This window comes from Stomoxys calcitrans, chromosome 1 (genome assembly GCF_963082655.1).
Source record: "Stomoxys calcitrans chromosome 1, idStoCalc2.1, whole genome shotgun sequence".
Lineage (NCBI taxonomy): Eukaryota > Metazoa > Arthropoda > Insecta > Diptera > Muscidae > Stomoxys > Stomoxys calcitrans.
In genome coordinates this window covers 160,041,583-160,056,913 of record NC_081552.1, presented here as the reverse complement: position 1 = coordinate 160,056,913, position 15,331 = coordinate 160,041,583, and positions in this window count along the sequence as shown.

Below are 15,331 nucleotides of genomic sequence, written 5' to 3'. Positions count from 1 at the left end.
CACAAATACTTCTTATTAGTGTAGGTCGGTTGGGATTGTAAATGGGTCAAATCCATGTTTTGATATAGCTGCCATATAAACCAATCTTGGGTCTTGACTTCTTGAGCATCTAGAGGGCGCAATTCTCGTCCAATTTGATTTGGCACATAGTGTTTTTTGATATCACTTCCAACAACTGTGCTAAGTATGGTTCAAATCGGTCCATAACCTGATATAGCTGCCATATAAACCGATCATGGGTCTTGACTTCTTGATCTTGTTTGTATCACTTCCAACAACTGTGCTAAGTATGGTCCAAATCGGTCTATAACCTGATGTAGCTGCCATATAAACCGATCTTGTGTCTTTGTACAACGACTCCTCCCATGGCCTTCAACATACGTGTGCAATATGGTCATAATAGATCTATAGCTTGATGCAGCTCCTATATAAACCGGTCTCCCGATTTTGCTTCTTGAGCCCCGAATCGGACTATAACTTCATATAGCTCCTCCTCCGTCCTTATTCACTATTCTTTGTTTGCCTAAAGACAGATACTGCGCATAGAACTCGACAGATGCGACCATGGTGGAGGGTATATAAAATTCGGCCCGGCCGAAATTAGACGCTCTTACTTGTTTCTTTAAATTTAGACACAAAAGCCAATTTTAGTCATATGCACTTTAGTAGACAAAAACAAAAAATGCGATGTGCCTGAGCTACATTTCGAAATGTATAAGAATGGATGAATCAGGTAGCTTCCTTACAGTAATATTCCACAAAGTAAAATCCTCTCTTCCAACAATTTCTGAGAAAATTAAAACAAGTAAGAGCGTGCTAAGTTCGGCCGGGCCGAATCTTATATACCCTCCACCATCAATCGCATTTGTCGAGTTCTTTTCCCGACATCTCTTCTTAGGCAAAAAAGGATATATTTAAAACGATATCAAGATATGGTCCGGTTCGGACCACAATTAAATTATATGTTAGAGACCTGTGTAAAATTTCAGCCAATTCGTATAAGAATTGCGCCCATTGGGGCTCACGAAGTAAAATAGAGAGAACGATGTATATGGGATCAGTATCAGGCTATAGACCGATTCAGACCATAATAAACACGTTAGTTGATGGTCATGAGAGAATCCGTCGTACAAAATTTCGGGCAATTCGGATAATAAATGCGACTTCTAGAGGCTCAAAGAGTCAAGATCTTAGATCGGTTTATATAACAGCTATATCAGGTTATGAACCGATTTGAACCTTATTTTGACACAGTTGTTGAAAGTAAAAATAAAATACGTCATGCAAAATTTCAGCTAAATCTGATAGGAATTGCGCCCTCTAGAAGCTCAAGAAGTCAAATCCCCAGATCTGTTTATATCACAGCTATATCAGGTTATCGACCGATTTCAACCATACTTGGCACAGTTGTTGGATATCATAACGAAATACTTCGTGCAAAAATTCATTCAAATCGGGTAAGAATTACGCACTCTAGAGGCTCAAGAAGTCAAGACCCAAGATCGGTTTATATGGCAGCTATATCAAGTTATGAACCGATTTGAACCATACTTAGCACAGTTGTTGAATATAATAACAAAACACGTCGTGCAAAATTTCATTCCAATCGGATAAGAATTGCGCACTCTAGAGGCTCAAGAAGTCAAGACCCAAGATCGGTTTATATGGCAGCTATATCAGGTTATGGACCGATTCGAACCATACTTGGCACAGTTGTTGGATATCATAACAAAACACGTCGTGCAAAATTTCATTCTGATCGGATAAAAATTGCGCACGCTAGAGGCTCAAGAAGTCAAGACCCAAGATCGGTTTATATGGCAGCTATATCAGGTTATGGACCGATTTGAACTATACTTGGCACAGTTATTGGATATCATAGCAAAACACGTCGTGCAAAATTTCACTCCAATCGGATAAGAATTGTCCACTCTAGAGGCTCAAGAAGTCAAGAGCCAAGATCGGTTTATATGGCAGCTATATCAAAACATGGACCGATATGGCCCATTTGCAATACCAACCGACCTACACTAATAAGAAGTATTTGTGCAAAATTTCAAGAGGCTAGCTTTACTCCTTCGGAAGTTAGCGTGCTTTCGACAGACAGACGGACGGACGGACGGACGGACGGACGGACAGACGGACGGACATGGCTAGATCGACATAAAATGTCACAACGATCAAGAATATATATACTTTATGGGGTCCCAGACGAATATTTCGAGTAGTTACAAACAGAATGACGAAATTAGTATACCCCCCATCTTATGGTGGAGGGTATAAAAATGCCTAAAGCAATCAAAACATATAACAGGCAACCGTTAATAGTAGCATACAAATGTTTTTTCTCAGACTTGTGTACTCAAAACAGCAGATTTTGCTAGGTGAAATAGCAGTAAGAAATGTTTGCTAATACAGCAGCAGTTGAAGCAGCAGTAATGTCTGCCTTCCCATTTTCAGCAGACAAAACCTGCTGTTTTCGCAAACATTTTTGCTGATTTGAATTACAAATTTGGTTGAGTGTAGGATTGCTCCCTAAATTGGCTCAAGAAGTCAAGATTTGAGATCGGTTTAAATAGGAGCTATATTAGGTTATAAACCGATTTAAACCATACTTGGCACAGTTACTGCAAATCAATATAAACCACTTCACGCAAAATTTCGGTTTATATGGGAGCTATATCAGGTAATGAACCTATTTGGACCATACATACTAACTCACTCAACTACTAAGAGCGCACAACATGCCGATTACTAGGTTAGGTGTATGTCCATAATCGCATGGGGCGGACCGCACCCTCTTTTCAACCTAATCTAACCTAACCTAAACTACTAACTTAATTTCGCATGAACATTCCATTAAGGAACATGGGATGCTTCTATCATATCAATGAGTGCAGTCCGATTAAATTTTAAGCTAAATGATTAAGCGCCTCCGTTTTTATACGGAGCCTGAACGGCTTGCGCATATCCACTTGGTACAGAGTGGATATTCTGAAAATTTTTCTGATGTTCATACCGAGATTTTTATCCAGGCGTTCAGCTCTATAGGCTGTACGCCACGGTGGCCTCCTTCAACTACATCAGTTCATTTGTGTAAATATTGAGTAGAATCTATGGTGATAGCTTACCAAGATTTGGTCCGGCCGAACTTAGAGCATTTGTGTGCATATAGCACACAAAACATACAGAAATTTTAACCAATTCTTCAATTACAAATTTAATTGAAAACAAAATCGTTTTCAACTTAAAATTAATTCAATAATTTTTTTTATTGTATATTTTTTCGCAATTACAGTTGTGATTGGCATTTTCAATTAAAAAATTAATTGATTCAATTAATTTTATATTGAATCTGAAAACAATGTCAATCGCAATCGTAATTAATTTTTGTTTAATTTCAACTAAAACTTAATTGAACAATAATATTTTTTATTAGATCTGAAAATTATATCACAATCATGATTCAAAAATTTCATATTCCCAATCGAAAACTAATTGATTCAAAAACTTTTTTAATTGAAGCTAGAATAATATTCGATAAAAGATGTTTGAAAGTTTTAACTTCTTTAACTAAAAAAATTACTGTTTCAATACTTTTTTTATTGAATCGAAAATTTTTGAATTACCCCTTGGTTTAGACCCTACACCGAACGAAAAAATGCAAAGTGAATTAATACCAAAACAATACCGTATGGTATGGATGATGAGAAGAGTTATACATTCCATAGCGTATTGTTTGATATTACTTCACAGTATTGCTTCATTATCAATGCTAATGATACCATTCTTTATAAATTTTTCGTTGAGTGTATGAGTTTTCTCTTATGATAGCTGTCATGTAGTCTTAATTGATTTTACTCAAGCATCATATTACATATCGTGGAAGGAGATTTCAAAAATCCACTCACAGAGAAAAGTTGATACCAGAAGTGCTCATTTAAGTACGATACATTATTGATAGTAAATCAACACTTTATGGTACAAAAATAATACCGTATGGTGTGGAGGAAACATAAAATGAATAGTACCGTTTGGTAGTAGCCTTATTACCGAACTAGTATTGGTTTTAATATCAACCTTTTATTGGTTTTAGCACGAGACCGTTATTGGTTTTAGTGCCAGACTGTTATTGACTATTCCTCCTCCGAATGAACCAAAAAAAAAAAAAAACACTGAAAATAATTTCAATCTAATTTTATTTCGATTATTTATGTTAATAATTGCAAAATGTAATGTTACACAGTGACCAACCTCAATTTTTTGTATTCAGCAATTGATTTCATACGCATTGATTCCCAGAAGTGGTTTTTGTATGAGTATATCAATATGTAATCGTTTTCCACACTAGAGACTATGAGTTTTTAGTGTAGAATGTCCTTAGAATTTGTACTATTTCCATTTTCACCGCTTTCGAGTATTTTAACAGGTGTTTAAGCACTCAAATTGTATAAAAACATTATATTTATTTGTTTAACAAATATTTTATAATGGCGTCAATATTTTAAATACAGCGGTCAAAAAAAGTATTCATCATTAGCAAAATTGATAATAAATTCACTTATTTTGGGTAATTGAAGAAAATTTAAAGTAAACAAATAATGCAGTTTTATGCAATAGTTTATTTTTCGTAATATGTTTTAAAATAAATTCAAAAAATAAATTTAATTAGCGCAAAAAATGCAATTTTATATAATAACACCAAAAACAGAACAAAAAAAGTATTCATCATTGATGTGCTATCATCAAAGTCAAATTCAAATATTATTTGGGAATCCCCCTTTTCTGTTTTATTTAGTAAAGGAGGCTTTGCCCTTGACAGCAAATATTTAATTTCATTGAAAATATAGTTTATGTCAAAATGGGTCGTAAGCAAAACGAGGTTTCTGATGAGGTAAAAGTTTTGATAATAAAACACCACAGGAATGGTTTAACTCAAAAAACTATCAGTGAAATATTAAATAGACCACGATCTACTATACAATCCATCATCAGAAAGTGGACAGAAACGAAAACTGTTGACAATAAACCAAGATCTGGTCGACCAAAAGCACTTTCAGTTGGAGATGTGCGTTGGCTAGTGCGGCAAGTTCAGAAAACTCCGAAGACAAATGCGACCATTCTTCGTAAAAACACTATGGAATATTTAGGGAAGGAAGTTACTACACAAACAATTCGAAATACACTCAAAAGGCATAGTTACAGAGGAAGAACTGCACGTAAGAAGCCCTTTATAAATAAAATAAACCGAGTAAAAAGGCTAAACTTCGCAAAAATGTATGTAAAACAGCCCGAATCATTTTGGAAAACAGTCATTTTTGCAGACGAGAGCAAGTTTAATCTTTTTGGGTGCGATGGAAAGGTCATAGTGTACAGAAAACCAAATACAGAGCTTGAAGAACGAAACACAGTTGCTACTGTAAAACATGGTGGAGGTGGTTTAATGGTTTGGGGGTGTATGGCGGCTTCAGGAGCGGGAAATCTTGAAATTATTAATGGAGTAATGGATCATAAGTATTACATTGACATTTTAAAGAGGAATTTAAAAGATAGTGCTGTAAAACTTGGGCTTGGTAATAACTTTCAATATTATCAAGATAATGACCCCAAACATTCTGCTTTAAATACCAAGATGTGGATGCTGTATAACTGCCCCAAAGTCATTAAAACTCCTCCTCAAAGTCCCGACTTGAACCCAATTGAACATCTTTGGGAACATCTCGAACGCAAATTGAGAACGCGCAATTTTTCGAGCAAGAGTCAAATGCAACAGGTGATAATGGAGGAATGGACTAATATAGACCAAAATATAACCGCTAAATTAGTCCAATCGATGTAAAACCGTTTAAAAGAAGTTATAAGACGCGGTGGTCGAATAACAAAGTATTAATTTTTTTAAATTATGTTATTTATTTTTTTGTTTTTTTGCAATGATGAATACTTTTTTTGTTTAATTTTTTGTGTTCAGCTGTAAAATGGCCCTTTTTGTTCCAATAAATACTATTTTTTTCTTTAAAAACAATGAAATTGTGTACATATATATCACACAAGCACTACTGCATCATTAGTTTAATATGTTTTTATTCCAATTGTCTTTTGTAGACTTATTAAAAAAAAAACATTGAATGATGAATACTTTTTTTGACCGCTGTACAAAACTCAACAACATTTCTGGCACGATGACAAGAATACAAATGTGACGTCGTCAATTCTCATAGCCTCCTTTGTCTGGTATTGAATTGATACCAAATGGTATTAAAACTCTTTGCCAATGAAGCGAACAAAACAATACCAGGCGGTATTGGAAAAGTTCCGTCATTTTTCTAACAGTGCATATATCCCACAGCTGGTCAAATCTGAGTAATCCCATGGCAGCCGGTTCAACGTACCGGATTAACCCGATGGAGTCTTTCGTCGGCAAGGGCATCCACCTCATTGCACAATACACTGCTACAGCAACAACAAATCTATAGGGCAACCCTAACCAGTACCCCAAATTTTTTGAAAACCTACCACTGGGGCAGTTTTTGTTAACAGGGCTGCCCACGTACATTTGCCCAAACAACGCACCTAGAGTTTATTTTATTGAAATGTTCAAAACAAATTCAGCACGGGTTTTTAATTAGATCAATTTAAAAATTGCATATTTACGTATTCCTTCTGAAGCCAGCCATAAAATATGTACGACACATGTAGGTTTATGGGAAATACAAATATGGCTGCCTGGGTTCATACCCCGGCGGGAACATCAATGCATATAGATACCTATATAATGTAGTGTTTTGGACATTTAATATATGTTGGTATATATCTACAAGGGAGAAAGATTAATCAGGCCATGTTTGATATGGGAGATAATTCCCATAGAAACTAGAAAGAATCGCATAGCAGTTTGTCTGTGTAAAAGTCTTGAAAAATAACAAAACCAAAACGATGTTATTGAACTTCCAGAAATGCCATGTTTCCATTGAAATGTGAAATTTGGCCTTTCTCTTAAAGGGTAATCTTCGTCATCATCATTAGTTTAACTTGTGCCACTCCAACCAACTACAATACTTTCGATTTCGAATGAATTTGAAAAGTGGCGTAGTTGTTCTTGTTGATTCCTCTATACCAAACACACACACACACACATGACCCTACATACATAGATATGTACATATTTTATTTTCAATATTCTAAATAGACTTCGAGATAGTCGTCGTTGCCGAGAGGTCGCAACTATTTATTCGCTCGTTACTTGGCTTGTTTGTTTTCGTTTTGTTGTTTCAGTCAATTAAATGAAACTATTTTTATAATTTCTCTCTGTTTTAAATTAACAACAGAGACAGACGACTGCGGCAGAAATACAAACAACACAAAACCACAACAAACACAAACAAGCCAGCAAATAGAGAAACAGCAAGTGAGAGAGAAAAAGAGCGAAAACGAGGAAACTCAGAAAACAAAATAAATAAATACGCAGTATATAAACGTAACGCCACACAACACAAAACAACAGCAAAAATAACAATATAATCAAAAAATTAAATATATATTTCAAATTAAAAGTGGATCACCAACAACAACAACAATAATAATAACAGCATGGAGATTCGTTGCTCTTCTTGTTGTTGTGTGAGCCTATGCCACCCAAAATAAATAACACGCATTTAAGTCTGAACTATTTGGGAAAGTATATAATATTTGCGTACAGACGGAAGGACGGTCGAACGAACGGACGGCCATTTAAACAGACGATAGTTTTTTTTCCATACACACGAATCGCACATATACGACGAGTCGTACCTAGAAAACTACGCATTTCCCCGCTTCCGAAAACAATAGCTAAACGGATTTTTTTTATATAGGCAGACATCCCTGCGTACGTACATTTATACAAATTGTACTATGGTGTGCGCTATAATAAGCACACATACATACATGGGAAACCTCTTTGTCTGATAGTTATAGTGTTGGTATTCCTAATTTTTGTATTTCCACTCTTTTTTGTTTTATGGGCACATTTTTATATCTATAGAAGACTACCTATGGGTATTGCAATTAAATTAAGAAAATATCCGTTAAACAAAAACTTTTTCACTACTTCAAATGCAAATGGCATAAAGCTTAACATGCATACATACATATGTACATAAATGTCTGGTAGTTTCCCAGCAGACCACGTCGTCAAGACGTTTTGAATGAAGGGTGCAAGCATTCTAAATTGTTGAAGAGATGCCGCGTTCAAGCCTTAAGTTGCTTGCTGAAGTCGCTTTTGCAGGGAAAAAGACCTCCATTCTAGGAAGTTATGCTAAAGCACATCATCAAATATGGGGATGTTCGGATATAAACGAAAGGGGTGAGCTGCTTATCGAATATATTACAAGTTGTAATCTGGCGATTTGTAACAAAGGAAATAAACCAGTCTTTATTGCAGGAAACAGGCAGGAGGTACTAGATATCACCTTTTTATCGGAAGATATAAGCCCACAGCTTCTCTGATCAGAAGTGCTCCATCGGTTAAGAAGAAGAAAGGCGGATTGGGATACATTCTGCACGACTATCCTTTCTAGAACAGAAAAGGAAGTGGAAGCTGTGACATAACGGTCAACCGGATTACGAAGGTCCTGAATGACACGCTTGTCTCAGCATGGCCTATTGCTAAACCAAGGGGGAAACAGTGGACCCAGAACTGGTTGGTGTAAGGAAGTGTTGCATGGGAAAATCCACAGAGCACACCACACGATTGGGACGTCGAAAAGGCTGAACTAAGAAAATACAAGGGTGTGCTGACAAAGGCTCAGAACATATATTGGGTGGAATTCTGCAAGAGGATACATCTGAAGCCGAAGATCCTATCCGTGAGCCCTATTACGGTGGGTTACATTCAAAAGTCAGATGATGTATGGACAAAGTCTAGTGAGGAAACACTAGAACTGCTAGTTGATACACATTTCCCGCGAAACTCTCCAACGGAGAACGTGGCGCCAGAAGAGGTTGTCACTGGCATGCAATCGTCGGACGTTAGTCAAAAAATTTTGTCTTAGTCGAAAATCCTTTGGGCGCTAAAAAGTTTCGGCTCTTTTAAGTCGCCAGCCCCTGATGATGTATCATCGGTTGACTGGCTCCTGAGTGAAGTGTAATAGTGGTCGCATAAGCTGATAACGTAGCAATTAAGGTTAGGAAAAAGTTTCCCAACACTCTTAGAGATATACTTCAGGAACCTCTAGTGCGACAGCGAAGTAGGCTACCGATTGTGGTCCATAAGTAAATCCGTGTGAGACGGAAGTAGTTCTTTTCAACAGGAAATACAAGTTACCTACAGTGGCACCTGTCTCCTTGGGAGGAAAGAATGTTCCATTTACTGAAAACGCAAAATACCTGGGTGTTTTTCTAGACAGAAAATTGACCTTCAGTGTTGCCTTTCTTGATCTTTCCAAAATGCTGGACTATTTTGGAAAGGTCAAGAAAGGCAACTCTTGCCCTATACACCTGCAAGAGAGCTATAGGCAAAAGTTGGGGGTTTAAACCGCGTGTCATATATTGGGTGTATACTGCAGTTGTCAAACCTATAATGCTGTATGGTGTTGTGGTCTGGTGGACGGCGCCTCAAAAGTCCACCTACAGTTGAATAATCAGCCGAAGGCAATGGATGGCTTGTTTGTGCATGACAGCCGCACTGAGGACGACACCATCTGATGCACTGAATTTAATGCTACACCTAATGCCTCTGGACACCGTGGGTAAAAAAGTTGTTGCGACCACTGCGACAAGGAAGCTTTCATTTTGGTTATTCGGCACCTAAAGACAATGTGTTTTTCTTGATACAATGCCCCAGAAACACAATGATACAATGGATTACACACTGCCTGAGCCATAAATATCTTCTTCGACAGCTATTAAATCCCTGGAGAATGTATTTCTGAATTCAAAAACCGGCTGCCATAGGATTGTCCCGCAGTGGTAGTCAGAAGGAGTTTCACTTTAGGTTCTCATTTCATTGAGAGCTTCTCTGATTTAGCGGATGTGAACATTCGCAATTTGTTTGGCCTTTTTAAGCGATCTGGATGGTTCAACGGTAGGAAATACAAAGCAAAAATTATGTGATCAATTTTTTAGTGCGATCTTAGATTACTTTAAATTTTTTCAAAAAAAAAAAAAAAAATAGTTGAACATGTTTATAAGTGATTCAAAACTTTTAATGTAAAATTAAGAATATGACATTGAGAGATTTGTCAAAACAATTTTCCCATTTTTTAGAGAAAAATTTTTTTGACAAACAAATGGAACCGTCTTGTTTGTATTAAAAATGGAATTCTTTAAAAAATATTTGAAATTAAATAATTTTTTTTAATAAGATCAAAATGAATTCAACTAATCTTTTTTGCGAAATTTCTCCCAAAGGGGAGAGCGGCGGGCGAGCTAATGACTATCAGAATGAATATCGTCGGAGAACAAAGGATTTTTATAGATTACTGAACAGAAATCGCCAGACAACATATGGAATTGATCACAGACATGTAAATAAAAGTACAGTAGTGTTCATAGCCTGACAGTTTTTATTGTGAAAACTTAAATCTAGGGAAAAAGCATATTTGATTTTTAAGTTTGGTTCCCACAAGCTCATTCTTGTAGCCGTTGGATCAATATTTTTTCATGTGTCAGTATAGCTCCTACTGTTCTCTGAGTGATTTCTTTGTTTCAAATGTCTGGTTTTTTCAGCTTTAATTGTCCTTAGACTAATAAAAAAGTTAATTGGAAATTTCTATATTTTTTTTTCATTGCATATGCAATATTTTTCAAAAGCCTTTTTCAAAAAAGGGTGATTGATATGAAGCAGGAGGCCACCATAGCGCAGAGGTTAGCATTTCCGCGTGTGACTCTGAACGCCTGGATTCGAATCCTGGTGAGACCATCAGAGATAATTTTCAGCGGTGGCCTTCCCCTCCTAATGCTGGCAACATTTGTGAGGAAATATACCATGTGAAAACTTCTCTCCCAAAAGGTGTCGCACTGCGGCACGCCGTTCGGACTCGGCTGTAAAAGGGAGGTCCCTTATCATTGAGCATAAAAGTTGAATCGGAGTGCACTCATTGATATGTGAGAAGTTTGCTCCTGTTCCTTAGTGGATTGTTCAGGGGCAAAATTTGCATTTTGATTGAAGCAATCTCAATTAAAAACTAATTGGATTAATTAATTTGTTTATTGAAACCAATTTACAATAACTGTTAAAACAAATCTTACCTCTGAAGATGGATACAATGACCAGAAATTTCGTTTGACCTAAAAGTAGAAAGAAAACAAAAATTTTGGTCAATCCATAGAATATTCCAAACTAGATACATATATATATATATATATATATATATATATATATATATATATATATATATATATATATATATATATATATATATATATATATATATATATATATATATATATATATATATATATATATATATATATATATATATATATATATATACTTATAATTCGAAACAAATGTCGTATTTCGTACCTGGCTATATTAGTGCTATGTTTAGGCTGCAAATGCTTGGGTTAAAATAAGTTGCCTGTTGCCAAAACAGGTTGGTCAGAATTGATCACAAGATAGCAACAGCTGGATATCCAGAAAGGCATTTACTGTCTTTGTGGAATGAAACATTTTTCCATGTTGTATAATATTTTATTTTATTCATTAAGGGGAATAGGTAATACATCATTTTTTCTCATAATGCCTAGCAAAATTCTTAAAAAGGGATCAAAAAGAGATTCTTGGGAACCAACCCTGCTCCATGTGCACAATAGAAAGGGCATATGAATTCTTAAATGAAAAACAAATGTCTTGCCCAAATTTAATAGCACAATTTCAAGTAAGAACAAAGAGTTTCACTGTGTATGTTTATGAAAAGGGATTCAGTTCCTGATTATTTTTGGGTTTACAATTTTAAAAGAAAAAAACTACTTTCGACGTATGTACATCTCGCCCATCATTCATTGTATGCAAATTTCTGTGTATGTTCTTTCTTTTTTGCAAAGAAATTAGATAAAGATTTTTTTGACTTGCACAAAAATGCGGAAGAAACAGCGGCAAAAAGGCAACAAAGAATGTTGAAGATTTGCTTAAGTACCCAGACACATTCACTTAAAAGCCATATCGTGGTGGTCTCTAAATCCATAGTTGCGGTGCAAGAGAATGGGAAAAAATTTTACCAGGAAAACTGGTTGTACCACATTCCAGCACGTTTCTGGCTTTCTTCGATGATCATGATGATGATGGTGGCAGTGGTAGGTTTTCTTCGCCGTCGAAGTTGTAGTCGACTTTACATGGATTTTTGGTGACTGGGAATAGTGGCCACAATGTTGAGGAGATGGTCGCTGCCGTGGTTGTTGCATAAAGAAAATACAATGTCCAAATAGGTTGTTGTGTACATGCTCCATTATGTGTTCATTTAGGTAGGAATTCTGCGATATCCATCCTTCTGTATGAACAATTGCTTTCAAGGAGCTTCACACATACTCAAAATTCCTGGGAATTCTGCATATTTTGATATTTTAAACTGAATACAGCAATTGGAGAAATAAGCAAGATCGAAAAATACAATTCCTTTTTTGCTTAGAGCCAGCAAGATGATGCTTCAATGATCACACAATAGCTATGGAAGATTTCCTTATTCGCGAATAAGCATTACTGCATACCAATAAGTTTGTCGATTAAGTTAAATTAATAAAGTGTCGAAAACACTTTAAAACAAAAATTTATAAGAAATACATATTTTTTTTAACAAATTTTCTTAAAATTTTTTAAAGAAAAAACATTTAAAAAAGATGGCCGGCTGCGGGATTCTATCCCGGGTTAGCAAAAAAGTAAGTAAAATTGAGATGTTTAACCACAAACTAAAAATAGTATTATCAATATTAATAATAGTTTAAAAATAATATTTTAAATCTTTACCATATTGTGAAAATAATTAAATCCGGCAAACGACAACTACATTACGTTTTTAAATGTTGACTATGTTATGAAATTTCGTTGGTTGTTGTTGTTTCATATGGTCAAGTATTTATTTTTATGATACAAATTGCTATATATATTGTTACCACAATCATGGCATTGTCGCGACAACAATAATATGCTAAAAACTGGCCATATAAAACCATATCTCTTCTCTGCGTGCGGATAATTAGTAAAGTCTTATAAAACTGAAATGTCCGTAAAGAATATATTACGAATTAGACGTAGATCTTATTGCAGCGCCCCCATTTATTTGTCTATTATAAATGGCACGAGATTATATAATACCCGAAGCACAAGATACCGGATAAATCGAGGATGTTGCCTAAACATTGTAAATGTTAAACTAAGCTGCTGAGACAACTAGCCCACGATTAATTCATAAAATAAGAAAAGGCTAGCTTCTTTGCCGAAGAGATATGCTGGGAAATTGTCCGGTACACAAGTTTTTCATTCTATACAATAGGAATTATGTTACGCATTTTTAATGGAACTGTTACATTCTCTTTTAATACCCTCTACCATAGGTTTGGGGGTTTGTAACACTTAGAAATATGTATTGTTCTAGGACCTAAGCATTTTTTATTGAGGTTAACGATCAACTCACCGTACGATAAAGAATTTAAGCGTTTCCATTTAGTTCTAGCCGTATATTATTAATTAATTGAAATCACGCAAATATAAAAAAGTTTGGTTTACATGGATGAATGAAGCAAATTAGTGTTTACTTGAAATGGAAATTTCCGAAATTTTAAGATATCTTTGTACAACAGATAAAACTTGTACAAATTCAATACGGTGATCCAAAATAATGCAATGCAAAGGCAACAGTATGATTGGTCTCATAAGGCACCTACCGACACCAAAATCTGTCACCGTCGATTACATCACTAAAAAAGCTTATTGGCTATGGACTGTTTTCTTAAACGCAAGCTGATCAAGGATTAATAGCAAAACTAGCTGCTTAATATTGCTTTTCTAACAGAGGTACAACTAAATATTGAATATTAAAATGTATGTACATGTATACTAAATGTATTTTGTTATCTAACACTTATTTTTATTGGAACAGATCTTAATAACTTGACAATAAGATACTAATCCTCAAAGTCTTGAACTATTTACGTTGCAATTAAATTTTATATACGTTAACAAATAATAATAATTCTTTGAAAAAAATATTTTTTCCGTCGTTATCTTTGGAAAACCCCGGGAAATTCCAAACTATTGGTTATCCCCCCATAATGCTGGGGACATTTGTGAGGTACCATACCTCCCAAAACTTCTTCCCAAAGGAGTGTCGCACTGCGATACACCGTTTCGACTTTGCTATAAAAAGGAGGCCCCTAATCATAAACTTGAATCGAACAGCACTTGGAGATTTGTGCGAAGTTTGCCCTGTTCCTTAATGGAATGTTTATCGTCAAATAAACACGCCAGTAGAACTATATGCATAGATCATTTTGGATGTCAGCCATCCCAGCAAACCAATAGGATGCTACATCCGACTTCGAATCTGAAATTGTAACGAACGAATTCTGGACGATTTCGCAATTAATTTCGTATTGAAAAATAAACATGTGTTAAGGACATCGCACGTATAACAACAACCTAACCCGGTTCAATAATTAAAAAAAACAAAACAAAAATTTCCGTCTGTGACTAAGAGAGAATAACCCACAAGACAAGCAGGAGAGAAATATGTATAGGCGAACATTATAAAACAACAAAAATATCTCCTTTAATGTAAAGAAATGGGTAAAATTATCCCTCAGAAAAATCGGACAGCAATCGGTTCGAAGATTGTTTCGAAATTGTTCAGACGTGTCGGATATCCGACATGTGGTTTGCTGGGATGTTCAGCGTTGGCTTGTGGGGATCGTGGTAAAGTGTCATCTTGTGTCATACTTAAAGACCATTGGTCTTTTAAGCGGGTGAAAGTATGGGCTTCGAAGAAATCGTTGGACGGTGGACCTGATAGCAATTATATTGAAATATTGGAGTTGCTCTATACACCAGATCCATTAGACAGTATATAAAATGTGGCAGGGTGCTTGTCGCTTTTGTTGTCGGTAATAACTTTGCTTGCTTTTTATCCCGCTTTCTAAGAAATTGCACTATAGGAGTTGATGAAGATGGGTTCTTATTTGACCAATACATAATGACTGCTGGAGTATCGCAAGGCTATGATATTTCTCCCAAACTTTTTCCTATTTTCATTAACAATATATTAGATCAGACTTCGAATCCGATCTGTTCCATCGGAGATGACAGCAACCTCTGTCATTCGGTTTTTATTTCACCGTAGATCGAGTCTTCAAAAGGTTAAAG